Source organism: Pinus tabuliformis, chromosome 5_2, assembly GCF_031772625.1.
Source record: "Pinus tabuliformis cultivar Carrire ecotype Pingquan chromosome 5_2, CPIR1, whole genome shotgun sequence".
Classification (NCBI taxonomy): domain Eukaryota; kingdom Viridiplantae; phylum Streptophyta; class Pinopsida; order Pinales; family Pinaceae; genus Pinus; species Pinus tabuliformis.
In genome coordinates this window covers 985868887-985894874 of record NC_142306.1, presented here as the reverse complement: position 1 = coordinate 985894874, position 25988 = coordinate 985868887, and the positions used below count along the sequence as shown (strand labels likewise).

Genomic DNA, 25988 nt, shown 5'->3' with positions numbered 1-25988 from the left:
CTTCTTCTGCTCTGCGTACCCACGCACTAGCATTGTTAATCACCTGCGTACCTCTGGTTAGGGCCAAAATTGGCAGTCCACCAGTGTGCTACAGATCGTCAGATGCCCAGATCTGTTCATGCGCTCGAGAGATCACCCTTCACAGATTCGCTTTCAACTTCACTTTTATATAGATCAAGCTTTTAAGACAATAACCCAATATTTCAGATCTTAAGATATTCAATTTCCAAAAAGATGCTTAGCCAAGTGATCTCCTTTGCTTTATATAAGCAAGCTCTTCCTAAAAACATGGATCAATACCATAGATCACCAATACAAGGGGCCCTAAAACATGGGGCTCAATAATAATAATAATATAAAACAATACCACGGGCCAAAACCATAGAATCAAGAACGGCGGGCTAAATACCACGGGCCAAGCATAGGAAACCCCACGTGAACGTGCTTCTCTGCCTTGAAGTAAGTGAACTGGGGGTACGCACCTTCTGAACGGGTGACCTGCATGTCTGGTCGCAGTCCCTTCATGGCGTACCTGCGTGTACGCACCTTTTGAACTATTCTCCTGCGTACTTCTTAATTTTCAACATTTTGTAAGCCTGATCAGAGCATTGCCACTTGAGGGTGTTGCCATCAAGTACAACATCTGTAACATAGAGCCATACCAGAATCATAATGCCAACAGAAGTTTTGCAAGCTTTATGTTGAGAAATATTTTGTGATCTTGGAGAGCTCAAGAGGTATTTTGGGAGGAATTATTTCTATGTACAAGTCTTGAAGTCTTTTTTGATAGTAGAAGATATCTCTAGGTTTGGCCACCCCTTTTGATAGAGCTTTGTTCAAATTCCTCTTTGAAGAAAGACAATAAAATTGATCCGACCTTTTGGAGGTGAATCTGAAGACGTAGCCCAATGGAGGGGGTGAACTCCAATATCAACGTTGATGATTCATGTTTTTCTTATTCATGGTTTGATCAAGTTCTTTTATATTCATTTTAATTTAGAAGTTCATGTTGTTATTTACATGTTTATGTGACAAATTGTAACTTTATTTTACAAGCCCTTAGATCTTGGTTTATAGTTTTGTAGGGATAGTGGTGTGCCCCGGGGAAAGCATCAAAGCAAGCATGGCTTCATGAACTTGAAGAGATCAATCAAAATATTCAAGTAGAGAATGTAGAGTTAAAAGGATTGCTTCAAAGATTAGAAGAGAAGAAACAAGAATTGAAGAATCATGGAGAATTCCTTGCAGACATTATACAAGAATTACAACTTGAGCTACAAGCTAACTTGGATGGGTTGTTGGTTAAGCCTCAATAAGAGTCAACCACAGGAAGTCCCTCCGAGATAGAAGGTGACAAAATATGTACATTTTGTCCACACGAGGAGGGTGATGTTTTGAATTTTTTATCTACAGCAAATTCCAATGAGATGAAAGAAGAACAATTCCAATGAGATGAAAGAAGAACTATCAGAAGCCAAGGAGGATACCTCAAGAATCATAAAAGATTATATGTTCATGTTTTTTCCTCAGTCAAAAAATGAAGTAAGTGGTAATCATTTACAATCCGTCCCATTACCTAAAAATAATGGTTTAAGTTATTTTGCAGCCTTTGAGAAACATACCAAGGGTGTAGGTATAAAGCTCTTCGACCAAGATGGGATAGAAGGGAGGAGATCTTGGAGTAAATGGCTAAGGCATTATTCATCTGGTCAAAGTAAAGGAAAGCTATGGTTTTGAAGGTATGGGCTATGGTGAAATGGGAGAATGTTCAAAAAACACCAAAGTGGAGTACTCTTCTAGTAAAGATACATCGGAATATAATTGTAGCAGCTCTTGGGTATCATGTTCTTTTTTCCAGAAACTAAGACATAATAAGGAATGTTGTTGTGATTTGCATCCTGAATTGTAGCTAGACTGGCTTAAAATATGAAAAGGTAACAAGAGAATGAATGGGAGAAGTAATTCACAATCAGAAAATAGCAGTTCAGCTAAGAAGTCTCCCAATAGCAGTTCAGCTAAGAAGTCTCCCCAGTATAGTTCTGATGGTTCTTCCAAAGTTGTGATATTTTTCACTTTCAATAGAAATAATAATCACTGTTTTGTAGAATGTTGGAAATATAAAGTTTATGGCAAAAATATCAGGGCAAGCAAAGAGATCCCTCTCTTCGCATAAAGAAAAAGAAGTGTACGGCTGTTAAATGTGGAAAGATTCAACAAAATCATTGTCATCATGTCTAGAGAAAAGTTGTGCGCAATTGACTAAAGAAAATGGAATCTGCAAAAGAAGAACAAGAGGTCAGTATTCTGGAGATAGAGCATGATGGAATCCAGTTAAGATTAGATCCTTTTAATTGGATTGGCACGATATGGTTGGAATTTCTGCAACACTGAAACCTTTTTCTGGTTGCTTAAGTAATGAAGACATATGAGATCCAAATCTAACGCATACACTCCAAATTGGTGAGGGAAACATTGCAGTCTTTACGTGAAAAATCTAGCCACATCATTTTAAAGGTTTTCCATGCATTTTAAATTATCGAACTTCATTCAAATTTCTTCCTGCCTGAACTTACCCGTCGACTGTCTATATATAAGCTTATAAGCTCATTGTATTCATAATGGCCAAAATATTTATCTTAAAAAAAATAAAAAATTATCAGCACTTTCTCTCAACATTTATCTTAAAAAAAAATAAAAAAATTATCAGCACTTTCTCTCAACATTTATCTTAAAAAAAAATAAAAAAATTATCAGCACTTTCTCTCCAAAGCACATCCTTTTGAACTATCCATCCATTCTCCACATTATTTGTGGTTCACAACCATCATAAATTTTTCGTTGCTGCGGAAGAAACGCATGTTGTGGCCATCTTTGTCATGATCTACAAGTTCTTTAAGATACGAAATTGTGCAGGCTTATCACTTAAACCTCAAGAGTTTACTACCATATTTTTTGCAACAATGGCCGACTGCATTTTTAATTGATATATACGTTGAAACAAGTTTACGAAGATCCTTGGAGGCAACAATGATGGTTCGAGCAGTGGTTACAAGCAGTGTCAGTGGTTCCATGAGCAAGGTGGCGATTCAAATACGTTGATGGTATGTGAATGGTCCATGTTAACGGGCCATGTCACAAATTCTGGATCCCCGTCAACGGGGAAATGACAAGGAGTATTGGACGAAGCCACGAAGTTATATCTCAATACGCAGTGTAGGGTGGAATTTTCCCCATGATTTGTGCATAGATTTTGTTTTCCGCCTACGTTGTTGCAAACCTCTGCAAATTTCGAGGGATTGTAACCAGGGAGGTTGGCGTTTCGTAGACATGCCACATCGTACACAACCTTGCAACAGTCCACATCGTACACAACCTTGCAACAGTCAACGAGCAGTAGTTTGAATTGGGCACGATTTTTGTATCAGTGGAAAATGTGGATTGCATGACAATGGTGGCATATGGCTACGTTATTACGTGGCCCGTACCGCAGTAAACGAGTTAGACCAACATTACTCACAACTAGTACATCTGTGTTGGAGGCTATTTTATCGAAGGTTTGACCACGTGGCCCATGCCATATCAATGTTATTACTCCAACGATGGTCCACGACCAATAGTGTTGGTTATTGTATCTTCCAGATGTGCAAACGGACACTAAATGAATACAATATTGCTCCAAATATCTCCTGCGATATTGCCAGAATTTCGAGATTGTTATTTCGATAGCAGCATTTTGTGGTTCCACAGTTGAGATTTACAAAAAGAAAGTGTGGTTTATAAGTTGTTATGATAGCGCAGGTTACATATGGAAAAGGCAAAGGTTCGTTACCGAGGGATTATGCCACGACAAATGTAATGGTAAATCGACACATGGCATGTTACGGATCAACATGGAGCTTTAAGATAAGTGCGATTATTGACAAGTCAGTTGCTATTTGAGAGCCAGAAATAAATTCCTTTGGAAATCAAGTTCAGTTTTTTATTACAGTCTCTATCGTAGGTTCAACATCTAGCATATTTTGTTTTGGAACACCAACGCTGCCCATCGTTATGTTGTCGAGGGGACCTTCTGAAGAGTCGATTATAGAGCTTTTGAAGATATTGTACTTTTCTCATATGCTCCATGTTACTTCGTAGAATGATTTTGCCTCGATGATGTGGAAAAAAATGCACGAGCAAAGCTCGTGCTTATCATATGATTATGTGACTGATGATGCCACGAAGCCCCTGGCAGAAGAGAATCTCGAAGTGTTGTTTCTGTTTGGTTCGCTCATTACTTCACGGCTAACCAATGCAACTCTTCCTCATGAGAGTGCTCTTCAGAGCTGCGTTCATGATGCAAGACAGTGGTTAATTAAATCAGGCAAGCCTATTCATCCAGATAACATATTATCTTATTCTGATTTTAGAGAACTTGAGGCTGCAATTTTGAGTTGCATGTGTCTACAACGTGGGTGTTCTAATTTTCCTGCATTTGGCTCTATGGAATTCGCCCTACTACATGTAGGGGGTTTTAAGACAATATTTGAGTCAATTGTCTTAATTTAAGACAAAAAGAAACTCAAATGTTGTCTTAAATATTGTCTCTAAGAGGGGTGTCTCAAAATATAATGTCTCAAAAATTTGTCTCTATAAAGACAATATAGAACACATATTATTATTGTCTCTATAAAGACAATTTGATTTGTCTCTCTAGAGACAATTTCATTTGTCTCTCTAGTGACAATTACATTTTTTTTAAGAGACAATTCCATAATTCAAACTATTGTCTCTCTAGAGACAATATAAAAAATTATTTAAAAAAAAATAAATGTCCATAATTCAAACTATTGTCTCTCTAGAGACAATATAAAAAATTATTTAAAAGAAAATAAATGTCCATAATTCAAACTATTGTCTCTCTAGAGACAATATAAAAAATTATTTAAAAAAAATAAATGTACATAATTCAAACTATTGTCTCTCTAGAGACAATATAAAAAATTATTTAAAAAAAAAAAAAAAAATCATTTTGAATGTCTGTTGGTCATGCCTTCCATTATGTCTATCGATCCGAATAATTTTCTTAGCCTGAATAGAAGATTCTTCAACCACGCTTCTGTATTCTGCTCTATAACCACGAGGCCTCTTGTTTTGGCCCCATTGTAGGAGAAGATCTCCTCGTTCTGCAACGCAATGCCTTGAGGGCTGGTTTTCTTGGCTAGTCTTTCTATCTTCACTCTTCTCACGGAACAGTTCCAGAATGGAGTTTACGTATTCGAGAGCTTTCTGGTGGTTCCCGTTGCTGCTTGTCAATGACCCTCCTTTCGTCCTTACTGTCTTTCCTTCCAAAAGGGTACTGGGATGGATCCCATTTAAAATCCTTCCATTCTTGAGGTTTTCTTCCTTCTTGCATAGTTTCACGTGTGTCTTTTTTGCATTACTCATCGGCATAGAATCCGCGCTAGCCCCTTGATATCTGCACAGAGGAATCACGGGCGTAACATAAATTTTTGGCCACAGATTTAGTTTGCAGGTTGAACAGGACAAAATATATGCAACAGAGCTTCATTTTAGAACATATAGGCCACCTTCAATTAGACTCCAAAAGTAAATCTGGTGCACATATTCATCAGTTGTTGGAACTGCAATTGTCTTCAGCAGATAACTTGGCAGGACTTAAAAAAGCAACATAGCCAAAAAATGGATCTGAATACTTCTTATGAATAGCTCTCAGCTTATTTCCTCCCGCATTTAGGTGAAAATCAACCATGAAATACGCAAATTCCCTGGAACAATGCATATAAATGTTATTACCTCAATGTACAGAGTTAACAAAATGTGCGTACACGTCCAGACGCTTAGTATGCGCGTTAGTATTAGATAAAGATTCAATTCAGACAGGGTGTTAGTAGCTAAGTTCCAACATATAGTTGATCAAGACACAATATTCTGGCCGTAGCTGATCAACAATGCCTGCCTGTAATTGATGAAGAAATCTAAAATGTCCAGGAGTAGGATTTCTTTAGAAGGGTAAAATCACTAAAAGCATGATGCTTTAAAAATTTTAAGGCTTACTTCAGGTCTGCTTTAGAGTAGCCTGTATGAAGGGTAAGTGTTTTGTTCCAACATGGATCCTTCCTCAAAGTGCATCGAGCAGTGTAGACAGCAGCAACAACAAGCATTGATGGACTGTACTTGCTCATTATGTACTGAAGCAAACACAGTTCAACCAAGAAGAATGCCAGATTTTCCATCTGAATAATAGATAGTACGACTTGTCAGTACAACAGGGTATTATTAGGAATACAATGAAGAAAAGTAATTTAAAACATGAATGCTAGATTTTATGAGGCATTTTCGAAAGTAGATTTGATCAATGCCACACAGGCTGCTTTCAACAATATAAAAAGTGGTGTCATTCAAAACTTTACCACTTTGTTGGAATCAGCTGCCTTTAGAAACTTGAGGAAGAATACATATGGAGTGGGAAAAGTAAGCTTGAAGTTCAGTTGCTTTAATATCGTAGACTCCTGCGAAGAGTTATTATCAATTGATTAGTCAGTCTGAATGTTTGGAGACTATGTTCCAATCAATGACAAATAATTATCAGTTAGAGCTAATTACCATGGCCACTATCTGTTCTGACGTGCATTCATTTGGGAAGATGCGGATGAAGTCATTGACTTGTAGCCAAGTATAAACTAGCTCTTATCAATATTGTGTTACCTATTATAATATAATTTTTGTGCTAATTCCAGCATAAAGCGTAATCTTCTGTAGGAGTAGATATTGCTGGTGTATGTACTTTTATACAACCAACAAAGTGTTCTTTTAATTAGATATATACACATCCTTTCTTACAGATGTCAGCAAGTCATCCTACCTGTGGAGGACAGACTTCTTCATATTTGCTAGCTATAAACATTGCAGCGATAGCAAGTAATGGAAAATTATTCCTTGCAATACTCTGAATAGAAAGGTATCTGTCAATGATGTTCACAGTGAGATACAACATCTCTGGCATTAATTCCAATTCCAGATGCACCTGAAAATGTTAAGATTTTGATGTCAGGCCTAAGAGATAGACCATATAAATCTCTTTTAGATCTAAGTTTGACAACAAATGGAAGTTGGAACTAGCATAGGAACAAAGTTGTACCTCCACCAACCAATCAATCACGACTGCCCTCATCTTTGCGTTGATTTTAACCTGGTTTCTCATATAATCTGGAGGTATGCAACTCATGTCCTGGGCATACATGAATGCCAAATTTTAGTTAAGGAAAATAAAAATTTACCTTCACCCTAACAAGAAACTGCAATCATTAACAGAGAAACATACCTCAATTGTCCTGTAGAATTTGTATATATCTTCAACGTATTCAACAACTGCCAATTGGTTTTCAATGTTTCCATCATCAATGCTAGGAAGCACCTGATGGGAATCCCTGAATGCATCCTGAAATACATTCATCAAGATTATTAATCATTTTCAGCCGACTTACATCATAAATAAACACAACACTAAATTGAGGTTATCAAGATAACTAATCATTTTCATCCAACTTACAACATGACTAAACACAAAGCTATCTTAAGGTTATAAAATTTGCTAGTAATTTGGAGTGCACATGGATACTCTTTGGTTTGTGTATATTTGTTGAACAAGAACAAGAAAAGTATAAGAGAGTGACACAGACCTCACTTTGAGATGTTAGCATTGCAGTCTTTGGTTTGTGTATATTTGTTGAACAAGAACAAGAAAAGTATAAGAGAGTGACACAGACCTCACTTTGAGATGTTAGCATTGCAGTCAATGATGGTGCAGTGTGTTTCCTGGCTTTCAGTTGGCTAGGTCTTTCTAATCCCCCTTCTTGTGCACTTGAGTCGATGTTATCACTAATACAAATGACAGCGTCATTGCTGGTGGTGCAACTGTCATCATTGGGTAAGTTGGAAAGGCATAAAAAAGCAACATAGCCATGACATGGATCTGAATACTTCTCATGAACATATCTAAGCTCATTTCTTCCTGCACTTAAGTGGAAGTCAACCATGAAGTTTTTACACTCCCTGGAACAAGTAAATCAAATATTATTCCTTAACAATGTACAGGGTTAGCTAAATGTGCACACACCCCAGATAGTTTGATGTGCACATTTGTCAATATTTCCCATATGTAGAATTAGATACAATTTCAGACAGGTTGCCAATAAATTAGTGTTGTAGCAGGTCCACTAGGTTTTGGATATATAATCTACAGATTGCATAATTCATGGAAATTCCTAAGATATTTAGGAGTAAGTATCCTTTGGAAGGTTAAACTCATTAAAAGCATGGTGCCTTGAGAACTAGAAGACTTACTTGAGATCTTCTTTTGAGTAGCCTGTGTGAAGAGCAAGTGTTTTACTCCAACATGGATCCTTCTTCAAAGTGCATTGAGCAGTGTAGACAACAGCAACAAAAAGGATTGATGGACTGTATTTGATCATTTTGTAATGAAGCAAACACAGCTCAACCAAGTAAAATGCTAGATTTTCTATCTGAACCATGCGATAATACATTTTAATTTTTAACAGTAAAGGAGAGGATTATTAGGAAATACAATGAAGAAAAGAAATTTAAACCAAAATCTCAATTTCCCAGAAGCATTTTGAAAGTCAATTTGATCAATACATCAGAAGATTATTCTGACAATACAAAAGAAACAGTGGAGTTCATCACTTTACCACTATGTCAGGACTAGATGCCTTGAGAAACCTGACAAGGAATACATATGGAGTGGGAACGGTAATATTGAATTCCAATCGATTTAATATTGTATGCTCCTGCAAAGTATCATTATCAATGTATCACTCACACTGAATCTTTAAAATCTATTGTAATTAAATGAAACAGAAAGATATCAGCTAGAGATAATTACCATGACTACTATCATTTTGGATGTGTATTGGTATCCTGATATGCAGATCAATTCATTGACCTGTAACCAAATATGAATTGATTCTTCTTATGTCAATGTTCAACAGCCAACCAAGTATTCTATCAATTAGATATATGCAAAAGTTTTCCTTACAGTCATGCTTATGGATGTCAGTAAGTCATCCTACCTGAGGAGTGCAGGGATCTTGAAATTTGCAAGCTATAAACATCGCAGTGATACCCACTAATTGTAATTCCCACTTCCTAGAAATATAAATAGAAAGGTATCTATCCATAACGTTTATAGTGAGATACAATGTTTCTGGCATTAGTTCACATTTGTGATGCACCTGCAAAATTTAATATTTCAAGATAAAGCCTAAGAAATTGCCCACATAAAGTTCTTCAAGATCCAACATTGGCAGTAAACAAAGTTAGGATAGGAACTAATTTGTACCTGTATCAACCAATCAATCAGGGTTGCCCTCATTGTCTCATTGATTTCATCCTATCTTTTCATATAATCTAGAGGTACACGGATCATGTTCTGGACATATGGGACTGCCAATGATTACTAAATGAAAATTAAAAATTTACCTTCACATTCACACAAATTTCCAATCATTGATAGAGAAACATACCTCAATCTTCTGATAGGACTTGTATATGTCTCCAACATATTCCGCAACTGCCAATTGGTTTTCGAGGTCTCCATCATCAATGCTAGGGAGAACCTCTTGAACGTCCTGAAATACCCCCATCAAAATTATTAATCATTTTTATCCAAACTACATAATAGATAAACAGAAATCAATCTTACAGCTATAAAACCTCTTAGTAATTGGGCGTGGATGTGGGTACCTTTGGCTGATATATATTTGGATTTGAGCCAGTACATAAAACAAGAAAAGTATCAGAAAACTAATAAACTTAATCAATAAGACAGACCTCACTTCGAGCTGTTAGCACCGCAGTCTGTGACTGTGCTATGGGTTTCATTGCTTTGAGTTGGCTAGATGTTTGTAATCCCCCATCTTGTGCACTTGAGTCTACGCTATCACCGATAGAAACTACATTATCCTTCTTTCTAGCAGTGTCATTCTTAGCCTTCCTTTTGACAATCCGCCTTTGTTTGTTTCCCCGGACTGCCTTTGCCTTTGCTTTGGCTCCTGCCTTAACAACAATATCATCTGCTTGGAATTGCTAGAATCAAAATGGGAAAATTAGAGAGTGAGATTCCATGCTTGGGCTCACAGAAAATAGAGAACAGAATGAGTCCCGTGAAATGAAAACAAAGAGCAACAAATTAAACATGCCCAGAAAAACAGAATACTAGGCAGGAAGATCGAAAAAGCAAGGGGCTGAACACAGAGGTTTTGCCTGGTTGCTAGTTCAATTCCCCAGGAGATTGTTCTTTATAAACGGTAGACCCAGTTCTTTACAAAAAAACAATAATTCAGCTTGCTTAATTGACTATGATTAAACTTACCTGAGTGCCGGGATTGGCTCCCTTGTTGGCATTGACAACCAAGTTTACTCTAGACCTCCTGAAACATTAGTCAATCCAATAGTGTAGGACTTGACATTAGAAGTAGAGGCCACCAAATAGAAAGAAACAAAAACCCAACAACAGATTAATTCAATTTATACATCTAAAGGATAATAAATAACATAAAACAACATACTCCATCACCACATCTTTGTTGATATTGCATTTGGGGTTCCGAGCTCCCACCACATTGCTGATGTCTCCTAATGCCTTCCTATTATTGTTGACTTGTTGTGCTTTTTGATTGGGTGCAACCATTGCAAGGCCTGCCATTTTGCGCGCACATGATTTCATGGAAAAACAAACTAAAAAATCAGCTTAAAATTTAGTTTTTCTATGGTTCTTCAAAACATGGGCTTCAACCCTTCATATTCTCTGCATCTAGGCTTGGATTAGCCTGGCAGATATTTCCTATATCAATTACTGACAGCATTCAGAAAATTACTTTAAAAAACTCAAAAAGAGGAAATAGAGGAGGTCATGAAGGATCCCCAAAATGAGAAGGAGCAAGGGCTGGGGCCAAAGGAAGATCTAGTTGAAGAGATTCCCTGTCTAGCAAAAGAAAAGTAAGTAAGCAAAAAAGGGGAAGAGGCAGCTACAAGGACCCTATCTTGTGTGCAAGCTCTCTAACAAAAAGTAGACCCATCCAACTCTCCGAGTCTCCACCACTTACAAGAGGACAAAAGTTGGAGAAGGTGCTGCGGGAAAAAGAAGCGGACAAAAATAAAGCGAGGGGATCTCAACCCCTGCTAGAAAAATATGGCAACACCTTGGGTTCATAGGAAAATGCATAGGTATGTACTATGTTTTTCCAGTGTATTTTAATTTGCAAGCAATTTGTTAAGGAGTTCAAAAGCCTATGCACTATTAAGCACAGGAAATCAAGAATGTAAGCTAGTTCAACCCATCATCCCAACCCTAACCCAAGGATAGGATGAAGAGTGTCATACAAAAATGTTGTATTGGGTTGTACGAATATAGCCACAGCACTCCTTCTTTTCTTTTAATACATTATTATAAAAAAAAAATATTGTAATCAGATCTACAGTAAAATAGAACCATTGTCTATGGTTACAAACCTGGATCCTAAGAAAAGCTGCACTAGGATTGACCCAAAGTCAGATCCATAGGATTGCTACATTATGTAAAGACATCTTAGCATGACAAACTGATAAAGAAGTTGTTAACCTGCAATAGTAATCATCTAGAATTTGGAATTGGCAAAACCCTGTTAGAAGATGCTTATAGGCAAGATTCATGACATGTGAATCTATTCTGTTTCTGATTCTTTCCTTCATGTGATAGTATGATATTCTACTGTGTATTGACTTGATCGCTGCTACTGTTTTCAGTGGAGTACTCTTAGCTGATATTATCAGTTATGAATGAGCTACTCGTGATCCAAAGATCTTTGTGATCATCAACTTATTATCATGTACAAAGCTAGGGATTGCTAGCAAATTCTGCATCCTCATCAAAAGGGAAATGAATATGGATTAAGAGCTCATGTAGAAACTCCTTTATGCCAACCGACATTTTTCTCATTAATATATGTCAACATCTTAGGTTGAAGAGGAAACTTCTTGTATACTTTTCATTTCTAATATGCTATTCCAAGTTCTAGTCAAAGTACTTTCATATTATAGTTTCCATATAAGTTCAAAACGAAAATGTCAATCTTCCAAAATGACAAACAACTTCTTGATTTTCAATTGTAGATCTTATTAGACACTTCGTTGATATATTTGAATCTAGTGTATGAACAACCAAAAAATAATTTCAGGCAAACTAAGAGGGATACTCCAAAAAATCATCAGTCAGGCATGAGCTAGTCGTGAAGGAAATAACAGACAAATATACAAAGACAGGGAAGAAACTGGCTTACATTATTTCCAACAAGAAAAAAATACACCACTGAACAAAAATTACTTTAATAATTCCATTCCCCATGTTGGTGAGAGCTGCAGAAAACTATTTAAATAAAGAGTACAACAGGAAGTGTAGTGTGAGATTTGCATACAAAAATATTGCCAAAGTATGAGGTACCATTTTGTACTGATGTTTTATTAAACGAAGCACAACACTGTGAAAAGAATTATTTATCAATGCCATACATCCCAGATGAGGGTGTAACTATTTCTTTATTTATTTTGGTTTATGTGCATTATTTCCCATGTCACATGACGACAGTAATCAGAAACATATTATGCAACTATGCAACATGATGAATATTGATCCATTCAAAATATTTTTAAGGTCTACCAAGAAAAAATAATGAATTGCTGAAAAAAGGATAGAACCTTGTAAGAATCATCGCCTTTGGACAAAAGTTATATTTTAAATACATGGAATCTAACTAAAGTTCCATATCTGAAAATTGGAATTACAGATGGATATGCAGCAATGATAGCTTCTTTGTAAGGTAAGAAAAATGCAAGATGATTAGGGTGAAGAAGAGGATACTCACACGCTGGCATCATCCCTACCAAGAAGTTTAACAGGGGTTCCTGATCTGGGAGACATCAAGTGAGTTGCAGAAAGCTCCTCTACACTCAGAATCCTTCCAAGCCACCAGGACCCATTTCTCCTTCTCACCCACACAATGGTACCAATGGCTGTATCAATTTTGGGCGTGATAGTAGGTGCTGCTGCACTTGATTCTCCCATGATTGTCTAAAAACCAAGAATCCAACCCAACTTAGATGCCCAGTACCCACCGTCTCATTGCCATCTCCTTTTATCCCTCAACCCATCTGGTTAACCCGCAAATCAAACCTCAGATATATCAACAATCACCTCACACCCATGAATTCAAATAAGCCCAAATCCCATGTCTATAAATAAGATTATGCAAAGAGTAATAAAGGGCTAGTAAGACACAACTAACACACTTTGAAATCCCAAAAAGGCCATGTCAATAGAATGAAAATAGATATGCTGCAAGTCATCATTTGGGCGTGTACTTTATGCCTGAATGCTTCTGGAGACCGTTTTAGCAGAAGGATATGATGGGTTTGAGTGATAGGGGCTTCAAATAGTTGGATTTCTTAGTTGTTATTGTTTTGGAAACCTGCCCCCTTAAATACCCGCTTCACCACTTTCGGATCTGTGCTCATCCAGGTGGCCCAAAGAAAAAAGAGTTCTATTTTTCCACAGGGATTTGAGACAGATTAAGGAAGTAATCCAAAAAATGAGTTTTGCTCCTCCTCTTCGCTCTTTCTTCTCTTTGCTCGTGAGCTTGGGTTCTAACCCCTGGTTAGCAAACCCATGTCTGTAGTTAGCAGAAGACTTTGATCTTGGTGGCTTTACCCTGGTTTCAATACTGTGGTTAAGCTACCTCTTCTTCTTCTTGGCATCCCCGTGCCCAAAAACCACCGCCTCCCCATTCTTGAGAGCCAGAGTAGGCGGTAACCCGCCCAAGCGCCTACAGCTGCGATTTCCTCTGCAAAATACCTTCGAAGCTGAGACGTTGCAGATAGCTCCTCTACACCCTTTCTCTAAGATTGATTTCTATTTTTCGTAAATAAATCTGAATACCCTTTCATGCTGTATATACAAGATCTGTGTGATAAAGCTGTGGTAGCTGAATAGATGCGGTGGATCTGGATTGGGGCACTCTACATATTTTAACCCCTTCTCTATTGACATGACAAGTTTATACTTGTGCGATTTTCCTCACCCGTCCAATGTTATTGGCCACAATATTCTTGGCATGATTTATGTCTTCCTTTGATTGCTCCAGGTCCAGAACAGTGGAAATTGAGGCACCTCTTATCCAATATTACAGGCTTGTATCTTTTGAGACCTAATGATTCAACACCATAAACTATTCCATAGTAAACCTGCTTTCATAATCCTCGATCCAGAACTGGTGTGATTTACACATGAATTGGAGTTTAGCTACAATGTGCTCAAAGCAGTTTCTTTTTGGCATCATATTTATCTAGATTCTAATCTATCACCAGGAAATTCATCCAAATTGTTGACTATCACCCAAAGAATCAACGATGTCAATCAAAACAATCAGGAGATTGTTGTGGAGTTAGCTTCCTCAATAGTAATAGCACCATAATCTTTTCTTCATGAAAGGTGTGCGTAAGCTTCCACAAACAATAATGCAGCGACTATGAATGCAAGAATGCTTGCATTCAGGGTTCAGAATATGAAGCTAGATAAGGTTGCATATTAACATGAACAATAGCAGGTAAAGGATATGCCATTGTTTTTCCAGAGCCTGTATCAACAATACTAATCAAATTCCGTTCTTTTAAAGCCATGGGCTGCAAATACTTTTCCATTGTAAGGATATCAACACCCATAGCACATGTGTTGTTCATTGTTTGCTTTATCTCTTTATCAGATTCTTCAAGACCCAACATTATGGAAGACTTGGTCACCATTTCTCCCTTGAATCCCTTCACATGCTTCAATATAAGTAAGCTCTGGTCATACCCTCATCAACATATCTACATTGATGAATTTGAGCAACAATGTCCCTACAACCTTACGGTTGTCAACATCTTGATGTCAGATTAGCTAAACACTTGCACACCTTTCAGGATCACGATGAATAAGCTGGGCTATTTCTAGTTGACCACATGGATTTACAGCTTCCTGTCCTCCTTGAGTTGTAACAGCTGTGTGTTGAAACCACAAGCTGTTAGCGGAGGGGAGTACTGGCTGTAAGTGGTTTTTATGAAGGGGTCTCTGCTGTTTACCATGTAGTGTTGTTTACTAAATACTAATCACTACAGATAGGTGTCCATGAGGTATGTATAATAATTTTCTTTTAAAGGATCCATCATAAGATGGAGTAGGATTGAATTTATGGGTTTATATTTTAAGAAATACCCTAGTATTTAGAAACCTTAATCTTAAGTATTTGTTCCCTATGATTTGATTTCTAGGGCATGGGATAAACTCTAGAATGACATAAAGGGAAAAGAGTATGATCTAAGGTTTGAATTTAAGAAACCCTAAAAAGGCCTCTTGATTACATAAAAACCCTAGAAAAGTAACTTGACATCATGTTTTGGAATAATATATTGCTTGGGTTACTTGTTAAAATAGTATTGTATGTCCAAGAAGAAAAAAACGGATGGGGTGATCCATTTGAAGGCATGATGTAGCTCTTCGTAATACCTCATAAATCATGGAGTCGTTGTGCAAAAACTTTATTAAATATATGCCCTAGATTTCTCAACAAAAAACATAATCAAACTCACACAAATAAATGGTTGAATCTTACATTTTGCATAACATTAGATGTATATGGGGGCATTAATGATCCCTGCATGCCAACATTGGTTGTATTGAGGGGCATAAATGAATCCTGCATGCCAACAAAATGCACGCTTAGTAAAAACACAAATATTAATAAATATATATAGTGAAATAAGTTAACTAAATGCACAAAAATATTGATCAAGTTTTACAACTATCATTACCTTAGATGTATTATAAGGTGTTATAGGGGTTGGAATGACTTTAGCAATTTCCTGAATTCCACAAACATAAATTAGCATAATATAATAAGGAATATAAGATAATTGAACATATAAAAGACAATATTCAAGCTTACCTCATGCATCATCATAGCAGCGTCTTGCCCTCGTGCATTTGTTAACATTTACATAAAAGTAGTGAATATCATTGAATCCCCCATAGTAGCATCAGTAACACCCATAGGTACATTCTTAAGAAAACACATAATAACATAAAAATAAGAAAACCTTGATCAAAAAACCGATAAGAAAATAGAATCGGTAACACCAAATATATATGTCTTTCAAGTAAAACCTTAAACATTCAAATTACTTGATGTTCATTACAATTAAAAACTCAATACTTAACTTGTAAAGAAAAATTTTATTGCAGTGAATCCTTATAACCATCTTAAAGTAAACATAGTGATCGAAAAATGTCATCCTCACAAGTAAAACATTAAACATTCAAATTACTTAATGTTCATTACAATTAAAAACTCATATGTCTAACTTGTAAATAAAAATTATATTGTAGTGAATCCTTAAAACTATATTAAAGTATACATAGTGATCATAAAATGTCATTCTCGGATGAAATATCCTCATCTGATGGCATATATACCCCATCATTAATAGACCCTAAATCCACAAATAAATTAATACCATCATTTTCATAGTCTTCATCACCTTCAACTACAGGTAAATTAAAATCAATGAATTCATCATCTTCATGGATTTGATGCCCATGTGGTTGCTCATGTCCTTCAGAAACTTCAATAAACTCGTCTTGGTCTTCATCTTGGTGATATGCATCATTGACAATAAATTCTTCATCATCTCCATCTTGGCCATCTATTTCTTCAGGGGGAACTTCTGCATCTTCAAGTAAATCATGGTCCTCTACATCTTGAAGAAATGTTACTCTTCATCCTCTTGGATCATAATCAATCACAAATGACCAACTAGGTTGTTCTAAATTTGGAATGAGAAAATTTTGGTCACATTGACTTGGAAACACATAAGGTTCAGAAGTGGCTTCAAACCTAGATGTATTGATCATGTGGAATCCATTATCATGAAGCAAGATATTTTTTTCTTCTCCCACTTCAATAAGCTTGTACCATTCAACACGAAAAATAACTTTCTTGAAAGGAATAAAATCAAGCTCTATAATGTCCTCCAACACTCCATAGTAGCGAAGTGTTCTTGTGATTGGTTGTCTATCATTTGCACGTGAATGACATTCCACCTCAAATGATGCTGAAACTCCACAATCATAAGTTTTTCTCTTTTCATCAACTTTTCTGATGCGAAAATGATGACCAAAATTCCACATTCCTTTGTAATATCTTACCTAAATTCATATAAATATCAACTAATTAGATTCAAGGATATGAAATATAACAAAAAATTTATTAAATATATGCAATATATTAATATATATCACCTCCCCATTTATGGATCCTTTAATGAAATTCAATTGTTGTTGTGTTACTCTATTATTCCCTTTTGTTGCCTTGTGTTCAATATTGGCCTTTGGCCAATTCCACAAGCATCTCTCTGGCCACTTTCTTTTAAGGCTTGCAGGCAATCCTCGAGTAGTGTTTTGAACATGTCTATTATATATATTGGCCCATGCATTTTCATCTTCTAATTTCTTTTTTTCAGCGTACTTCTCCATCCATTCTAACATAAAGTCAGAATTGTATCCAACATACAAATGTAATGCCTCCCACTCCTTCACATCTACAATGATTTTTTCTTTTTTTCGTTCAATGAATTAATAATTATTTAAAGCCATGTAATATAAAACTTAAGATATAAATAACTCCTAACATTTTTTTATACCTTTTATCCTATTTGAAGTCCCTTCTCCCTCTAATTTTTCTCCTTCAAATGATTGAGATTGGTTATAATTCCATAATTGCGGAGCTTCAAGATGCAATTGAGGTAAGTACTCACTCAAATGAACCATGGCCTGGAAAACCATGTACCCCTCAACTATGGACCCTTCTGGTCGAGCGTTTTGCCTCACAAATGGTTTCAAGAGCTTCATATATCTCTCCACGAGCCACATTGTTCAAATATGAATAGGACCACACTGTTCAATCTCTTCTAGTAGGTGTACAAGGTAGTGCTCTTGAGAATTAAAGAAGCTTGGAGGGAAGCACATTTGAATATCACACATCAAAAGTGAAACATTCCTCTTCCAATACTTCAAGTCATCCTAATGTATCTCTTTAGATGAGACCCACCTACAAGTATTACAATAAAGACTTTTTATTTCTTGTAAACTAAAAGTAGAAACTCATATAAAGGCATAACCAATGTTGCACTTCAAATGATAAGAGTAATGGAAGAGTATGCATGATGGATTGAAAAATACCTTAGATATTTACATAATTTGTAAATAGTCAAAGTGACATTGTGGTCAAAAGTACTTGGTATTGCTGCAGGCAACACATACTGCATGACCATTAACAAATAACCATGTTCAAATATGCATGAACTAATTTCATCACTATACTAGCATGTCTATTAACAAATAACCATGTTCAAATATGCATGAACTAATATTATCACTAGGATATACAATTTTATAATTAAGTTTCCAACAAATATAACATGCGACAACGTTACCTTTATCCAATTGTGCCAATCATGTGTTTTTAGGCCTGAGAACTCTGATCCATCTCTTGTGAATAAGTTTTTTAATGTCACACCAAAGCCAGAAGGAAATCTTATGCTTTTCATAGTAGAAATGATGTTTTCTTTCTCATTTGATGTAAATGTCCATGGAGCATGAACATATGAGTTGTCTTCGTGCAACCACATGTTCGGCATGATATTGGCAACTCGAAGGTCATTTCTTAACTTTATTTGTGCTTGAATGTTATTTCCATTTAGATGTTTCCACAAGCACTCTGCCACATTTTTCCCGACGTGCATAGTATCAAATAGGTGGGCTGTTGGAAAGCTCTCATAATATTCTAATTTGTAGAAAATAGAGAGTCTTTTCATTCCTAGGGGAAAGCCTGTCCCTTCGTTTTTGTCATACATCGCTTTCCACCTAGCAGCGTTCATCTTTATTGGCTTCCTCATTTCCACTTCCTTTCCATTGAACATATGTTTATCATGCACTCGATAGCGATGATTTTGTGGTAAGAATTGTCGATACTCATCATAGACAGTTTTATTGAGATCCCTTGACTGCCTATGCAACAATTTTGGCCCACATGATGGACAACCATGTTTCCCCTTTGTTTGTAGTCCTAAAATAAGATTGGAACCCATATTTAGTAAATACTAAAATGAACATAATAATTATAAATGTAATTTATATTATGTTACCACAACAAATAGAGAGCCTCGGGGCATCATGAATTGTCCAGATAAGAATTGCATGAAATAGGAAGTTTCTATCATTGATAGGTCTTGATACATCAAACATATTTACACCATCCCATAATTCATGAAGCTCATCAATGAGGGGCTCCATGTATACATCCATATCCTTTACCTGATATTTCCCTAAGTGAACAAAGAGTTATTTATTAGGATTAACTGAATTGAAATATTTTTATATAATCTTTAAGAAAACATTGCATTCACATGTTCTAGTACCTGGTATGATAAGAGTGAACATTGCATGTTCCTTTTTCATTGCCATCCAAGGGGGGAGATTGTTGTTTATAATTAACACTGGCCAAACAGGATATGTTGTTCTAAGATCTCTAAAAGGATTTACGCCATCCATTGCTAGAGAAATTCTTGCATTCCTTGGCTCATTTCTGAAATGTGGCCAGTTTACCTCAATATCTTTCCAACATTTACTATCCGCAACCATACGCATGACACCATCTTGGCTCCTCCCTTGTGCATGATGATCCATATATTTTGCCAACTCCTTGCATTTGAACATTCTCTCAAACCTTGTCTTTAGTGGAATGTGTCGTAATACTTTATAAGGAACCTTCTTGGATAATTGATCTTGACGATACCTATTTGTGTGACACTTTGGGCATTGTTGTAAATTTGCATTATTTCCATAGTACAATATATGGTCATTTGGACATGCATCATATGTCTTGTACTCCATTACAATGTCTTTCATTATTGAAGATACTTCTCTATGAGAATGAGGCAACTTATTGTCCTTTGGAAGTATTTTGTTTGCCAAAAGTCTGCATAGTGCAACAAATGATTTTTATAAGTATACACAATATTCAAAAATTTTAAGACATCTAGAGAATTAATTTATAGGAATATCAATCCAACCTTAATATAACAGTAAAGCATGTGTTTGTCAGTCCATGTGTAACCTTCAAGTTCAACAACAACATAAGTGTCGCCAATATAGAAGATTCAGCATTTGCATAAAGAGGTGTCCTAGCCAAATGAGCTAGGGGTGAATCAACAACTTCTTCAAAAGATGTGTAGAAGTCTTGGATAAATTCATTGACACTAGCCTCATTTATCTGCGAAGTGGCTTCTTCCATAAATGTGTCTTGTCCTTCATCTTGAGAGTCGCTATTATCAATATCATCCATTGGTTCTTCACGAATATTGGGAACTAGAAGCTGCTTTTCATAAATAAACAAATCAAATGAAATGATCAATAATAATGTATTAAATAATGTGCATATTTATTTATTATAAGAATAACAATTTGTTAATTATAATGTACCTCTTCTATATAAACTCCATGTTCCAATCTATGGATACCAACAAGCCTTCGCTTCTTTAGTTTCCTATTTTGGCACATTTTGCAACTGCAATATATCATTTCATTGAAGTATTCATCTGTACTTGGAGTAGGTCTTGTTTCCTGTTCATCTGAATATTCAGATGACGATGTGCTATTTCCCTGAATGCACCACGTTTTTTAAACAATAAGACTGCAATTTTTAACTTGGGTATTACTTATTTTTCAAGAGAACATGACCAATGAATAAACCTAGGGAGTGAATCTATGAATATGTAGTTTTTCAATGCATTTTTTGGCTCTTTGATCACTTGATTGTTTGTACTTTTGTTTTTTTGTTGTTTCAAGGTAGTGTTTAGTGCTTCTGTAGGAATTAGATATGAAAAAAATTGAGAACTAGGTTCAAAACCCTGAACAAAACTCTACCAATGTGTTGAGTGAGCATTGCAGATCTGTCCAACACTTTGAGGCAAGCTTATCATAGTGTTCCAACAAGCATTTAACTAGTCACAAACAAACTTTTGAAGTATCATTTTAAAGTTATTTCTAAAGACAAATCCAACCTCTAACTCAATCAACAACATAAATAATACAAATACCAAAAGCAACATAAATACCTGGTCTGCCATTTTGTATAGAATAATGTAATAGAAATATGCAAAGAAAAGTTTGTGGACACTAGTTAGGATCATTACATAAATAAATGTTGAAATATATGACAAGTAGGAACTTTACCAATTGGATAATCCTTTGAAGACCCCTGAGGTTACAGAGGCATATAATATAGCTATGGAAAAGAATGAAGTTGAATATGGAGCATGCCAGGAAAGAATTTTTATTTTTGATGGCATAACTGATGCAAGTCCAATTAGAGAACATTTGTTTGATATGGACAACAACGAAAAACATGAGTGATTCATTGACCCTGCCAAAATTGAGGGAAACAGTGGCCAGGAAGATGGAGAGACCCAAAATTTCAAAGTTGGAGAAAATATACAGATTCTGGTGAGAAAGCAAGAACCTTCCCAGTTTGATACTTCGTTGAGGATCCCTGAGGTTACAGAGGGATATAATATATCTCCTTGTTTAAGCACTTGATTTGGCCTGGACTCCAATATTCCATCCAAAAGTTCAGGAACTTATAAAAAGTTACAATATATCCCCTTGTTTAAGTATGAATGAATCTCTTCTAGAAGACAAGGATGTGTGCAATCAACAACTTTCCTTGGATAATCCATTGAAGAGGCTTGAACATGTCGAGGGACCAGAATATGATACCCTAGTGAAAAATCTTGAGCTTATAGAAATTGATGTGACATCAGAGACTGAATATTTGTCACTGCATGTCCCACTTGGAGACCATGTGTGTCTCATGGAGAAGGATGCTACGGTTTTGGATGGGACAGATCGTTCTGAAAGTATTCTCCTCACATAAAATCCTGTAGAATCTGGAGAAGTAGCTAAGGGTTGTACTATTTTGGATGATATGAATGTTCCTAGTAAAGGGGATTCAAGAAGAACCAAACTTGTAGACAGAATAAAAATGAATAAATACTTAAGCTAGTAATAGGGAGAAATAAATTACCTTTACACCTTAAGCTATTAAACCTTGCGTAAGTACAATAGATGTGGTAGTTCTAACACCTGCTAAATCATTTTTCTTTGCTGCAACCTATCTTACCAACTTGGCCTTAATATTTTCAACTGGGTCCTCTAATTCAACCTATCAGAAGCAAGGTGCAACATTGAAAAGCATTAACTAGACTGGATTAACTAGACAAGAAATAAAAATTTAACTTGACTCATCAACATCTGGCACACAAGTATTTTTTTTCAATTGTTTAAAGTGTCATTCATTACTCTACTATGGCTACTCCATAGACTAGGTACATCCTCAAAAGATAAATATGTTTTCTATGACCTGTGAGAATTTTTCCTTCTAGGTCTAAGACAGTAAGACATTTAGGCAAGGAAAACTAATATAGAACATAAAAAATTTACAACCCACATCTACAATTTACCTGCTTAGCCACTGTCACACCATCATTGACAATCTTCAGAGAACCATACTTTCTCTCCAAAACAACATTTCTACCCTTCGGCCCAACGGTGATTCCGACAATATCAACAAGCTTGTTGACACCTGCTTACAAGACAATTTGAAAATATTTTCAGTAGGTGCACAACAAAATGCTGGAATATATGTCATACCAAACCTACATACAAACCACACATTAACATCAAAGGTATATGGACAAGGAAAGATCTACCACAATAAAGTTTTATGTGAAAAGAATCTTCCTTTAGATGGAATTTGTTTTCTCTGACCTACAATTTTTTTGTCACTGACCCATCTCGGTTGAATTACAACTCCTTTGCCATAGATCTTGGATTGACTACCTTCTCTCTCCTACGTAATCTCGCGGTCTGCCTTCTACTTAAACGATTAGAGGAGATGGGTGAAAAAGTAACAAGAGAAGACAATTTCCTGGCATTTTTGTCAGATACTGCACCAAACTTCCTCTTCTTTCCAATGTTACCCAATGAGGCAAAGTGGCAACTGTTGTCATACTACCTATAGCATATGCCATCTTCCCTTATTCGGAATAGAGAATTACAATATCTTCATATTAGCTATCTCACAAACATGAATTCCATCTAGATTTAATTCATATTAGCTATCCAATTGGCCATCTAGATTTAATTCACCACTGTTGTGCATAAACAATACTTCATATGTGAGCACCAGATATTGAAGGATCTGTTAGGACATACAAGTTTTTTCTTGAGCCCTCACTAATTTGATAGTTTTTCTAGAGTGAGTGTTGCCTTTTGATTTGGTAGTGCCTTTAGTTTGGATATTTTGGGCATTCACATGGAAACTTAGGAGCCTAGGTTGTGTTCCTAGATGACCCAACATGCTTCTGGAACCCTTGGAATTCACCCAGCTTCACGAAAAATGTTTAAGGCAAATCTGCCCAAATTGAGAAAACTATTTTTAATACTTTTTTCCATAAAAGACTAACTTTGGGAGCAATTTAAGAGAAGGTGGTGATGAATTTTGAAAAAAGAAAACATGAATTTTTCGGGAACATGTTGATTTACAAAAACCTCTTTCATCTTTTCAACAAGTGTCATGTTTTGGAAGATTCGAATGGCTCTCTGAAGCCTATTTTTCAGAAAATCCCCAGATTTAATTTTTTCTATTTTTATAAAAACACCTAACCATGAACTGATGGTTATGGAAATATCCAAGTGTCAAAAAGCATTGGCTCTTTAGCATCTACGTCAGTGATAATTGTTGACAAATTGCACCCATAAGGTCCTAGTTTCTATGTCATCAAAATTTGTTGTTGATATCAATCAAAATTTTTTATTGACAATAATACTATGACACTAGAGCATTGCTTATGCTATAGGAATAAATTGCTGCTTTCATGGACATATGAATTGGATTGTTTAGTGATCCTGGTGGATCTTAACTGCAAACAAAAAAACATCAAACAAAGACCATCTCGAAGCCAAAGGATTTATTTTCAAGGGAATTTGTATTAGGTGTTTCAATTTGTTTTTTTGAATTCATTTGGACAGGACAATACACAATGGATAAATGTACCGCAAAAACCAATGGAAAGGTTGTCGGTTATATAAAATTTTTTCAAAGACCCTACTCATCGTTTATGGCTGAAGATAGTCCATACTTTATTAAGTACACTCTCCATTTTGCAGGTAGAGCCTACTATCAAATAATTGTGAGACAACATGATCATTTTCTTTTAAAAACCATTACCATTAAATGGGAAAAACATTGTAATTGTTTAACAAGTAAGAAAGTTAAGGTCAACAAGATTGTAATGTTCATTCCTGTGTTATGGTTTTAGAGGATGGAACCTGAAGAAATTAAGTTCTCTTCTACTATTTATAATTTCACTTGACAGTGGTGATAACAGATTTTTGTTATGCCTGTCACTACTAGTCATGCTTTCAAACTATAAGTTGGAGATTTTAGGCAGCCTGTATCCAATGCAAGAGATTATTAGAAAAACTTGATGATGTTTTACATACTTCTATCTTTACATAATGAACTACAGAGAATTTCCTCAGAAGAATTGGAACAAAATAATGATAGGAATAGAGAAAGTGAGGCCTTCTTAGATAATGAATCTATGGAGGAATATAATCTAATTCTAGAAAAGTTTGCGGTTACTATAAATGATGAATGCCTATAAACATCTCGTAAGCAGCATTATGAAAAATTACTCACCATCCTTGAGACTTATGTTCTATATGATTTAGACATTGGAGACTGCCAACAAATGAGTGATTTTTTGTCTCCTTTTGTTGCATTAATAGGTGATGACAATTAAGCATTTTTGTGCTCTATCTACTCTATACACATGGCATGTGATGATTTCAGATTGAATGAGGTGGTAGAGTATTCTAAGGCAGGGATCAACCAATTTGGGGCTATTGTAGATATTCAAGAAGTAAATTTGATTATTTCAGAGGTAAATGGAAGAGTAGTCAAATAATAAGAGATTAATAATAACTGGAAGAGGTTTTGAAAGAAAGGAAACAACAATTAAAAATCAGATCCAAATTTAGTGGCATCAATCTGGTTCTTTAAGGCATGAAATCAACATTTCCAGATTTCAAGAGCATTTGAGATTGCATAAAGTCTAGTGGTTCCTGCATACTATGGTAATCACACTAATGGTGACTACTATATACAACCACAATCGCACTAGTGGTGCCTATTGTATACTATTTTGTTTGAAGTCTGTATTTAGGTCAAAAAGCATTACAACTGGCCCAAAAATGTCTGGGACTGGGTGGGGTAAAAAATACGCGTAGGTCAGTTAAACAACTGACCACGAACAAAAGTTTAATTACTTGACAACAAATGAATTCCATTTGGCTGACTTGCAGCACCAAGGGGTGCTCTTTCATCAAAATCAACCAAAATTTGCACCATAATATTGGCCCTAACAACTAATTCGCACCTCCAAGAGAAGTGAATTATTGGGGTAGCCTAGCATGGGGACGTCATCATCCTTAAACCACAACCCCATTGGCATGTCTCAACTAGTGCTATGACGAGCACCTACATCATCCCTACCGATAAACAAATGAGATCAACAACAAAAAGAGGTTCCAGCAAAAATAAAATAAACCCTATTTTCTCTTTCTTCCTAGTTCCATATTTCCCTTCACTACCATTGAGCCTCCATTTCCTTGATTTCAATGTAAAAGCCAAATGCAACTGGATAATCATAGCTAAATAAACCTGATCTTAAACAAATCGAGAATAAAACTTTTGCATCCAACAAAATCTCACAAAGAA

The 25988-nt window shown here is 35.9% G+C and overlaps 1 pseudogene; it reads right to left on the bottom strand.

Annotated features, from left to right (window-relative positions):
* Positions 1-10726, bottom strand: part of LOC149162604 (uncharacterized) — a 72288-nt pseudogene extending 61562 nt beyond the window's left edge.
* Positions 10727-25988: the final 15262 nt, after the last annotated feature.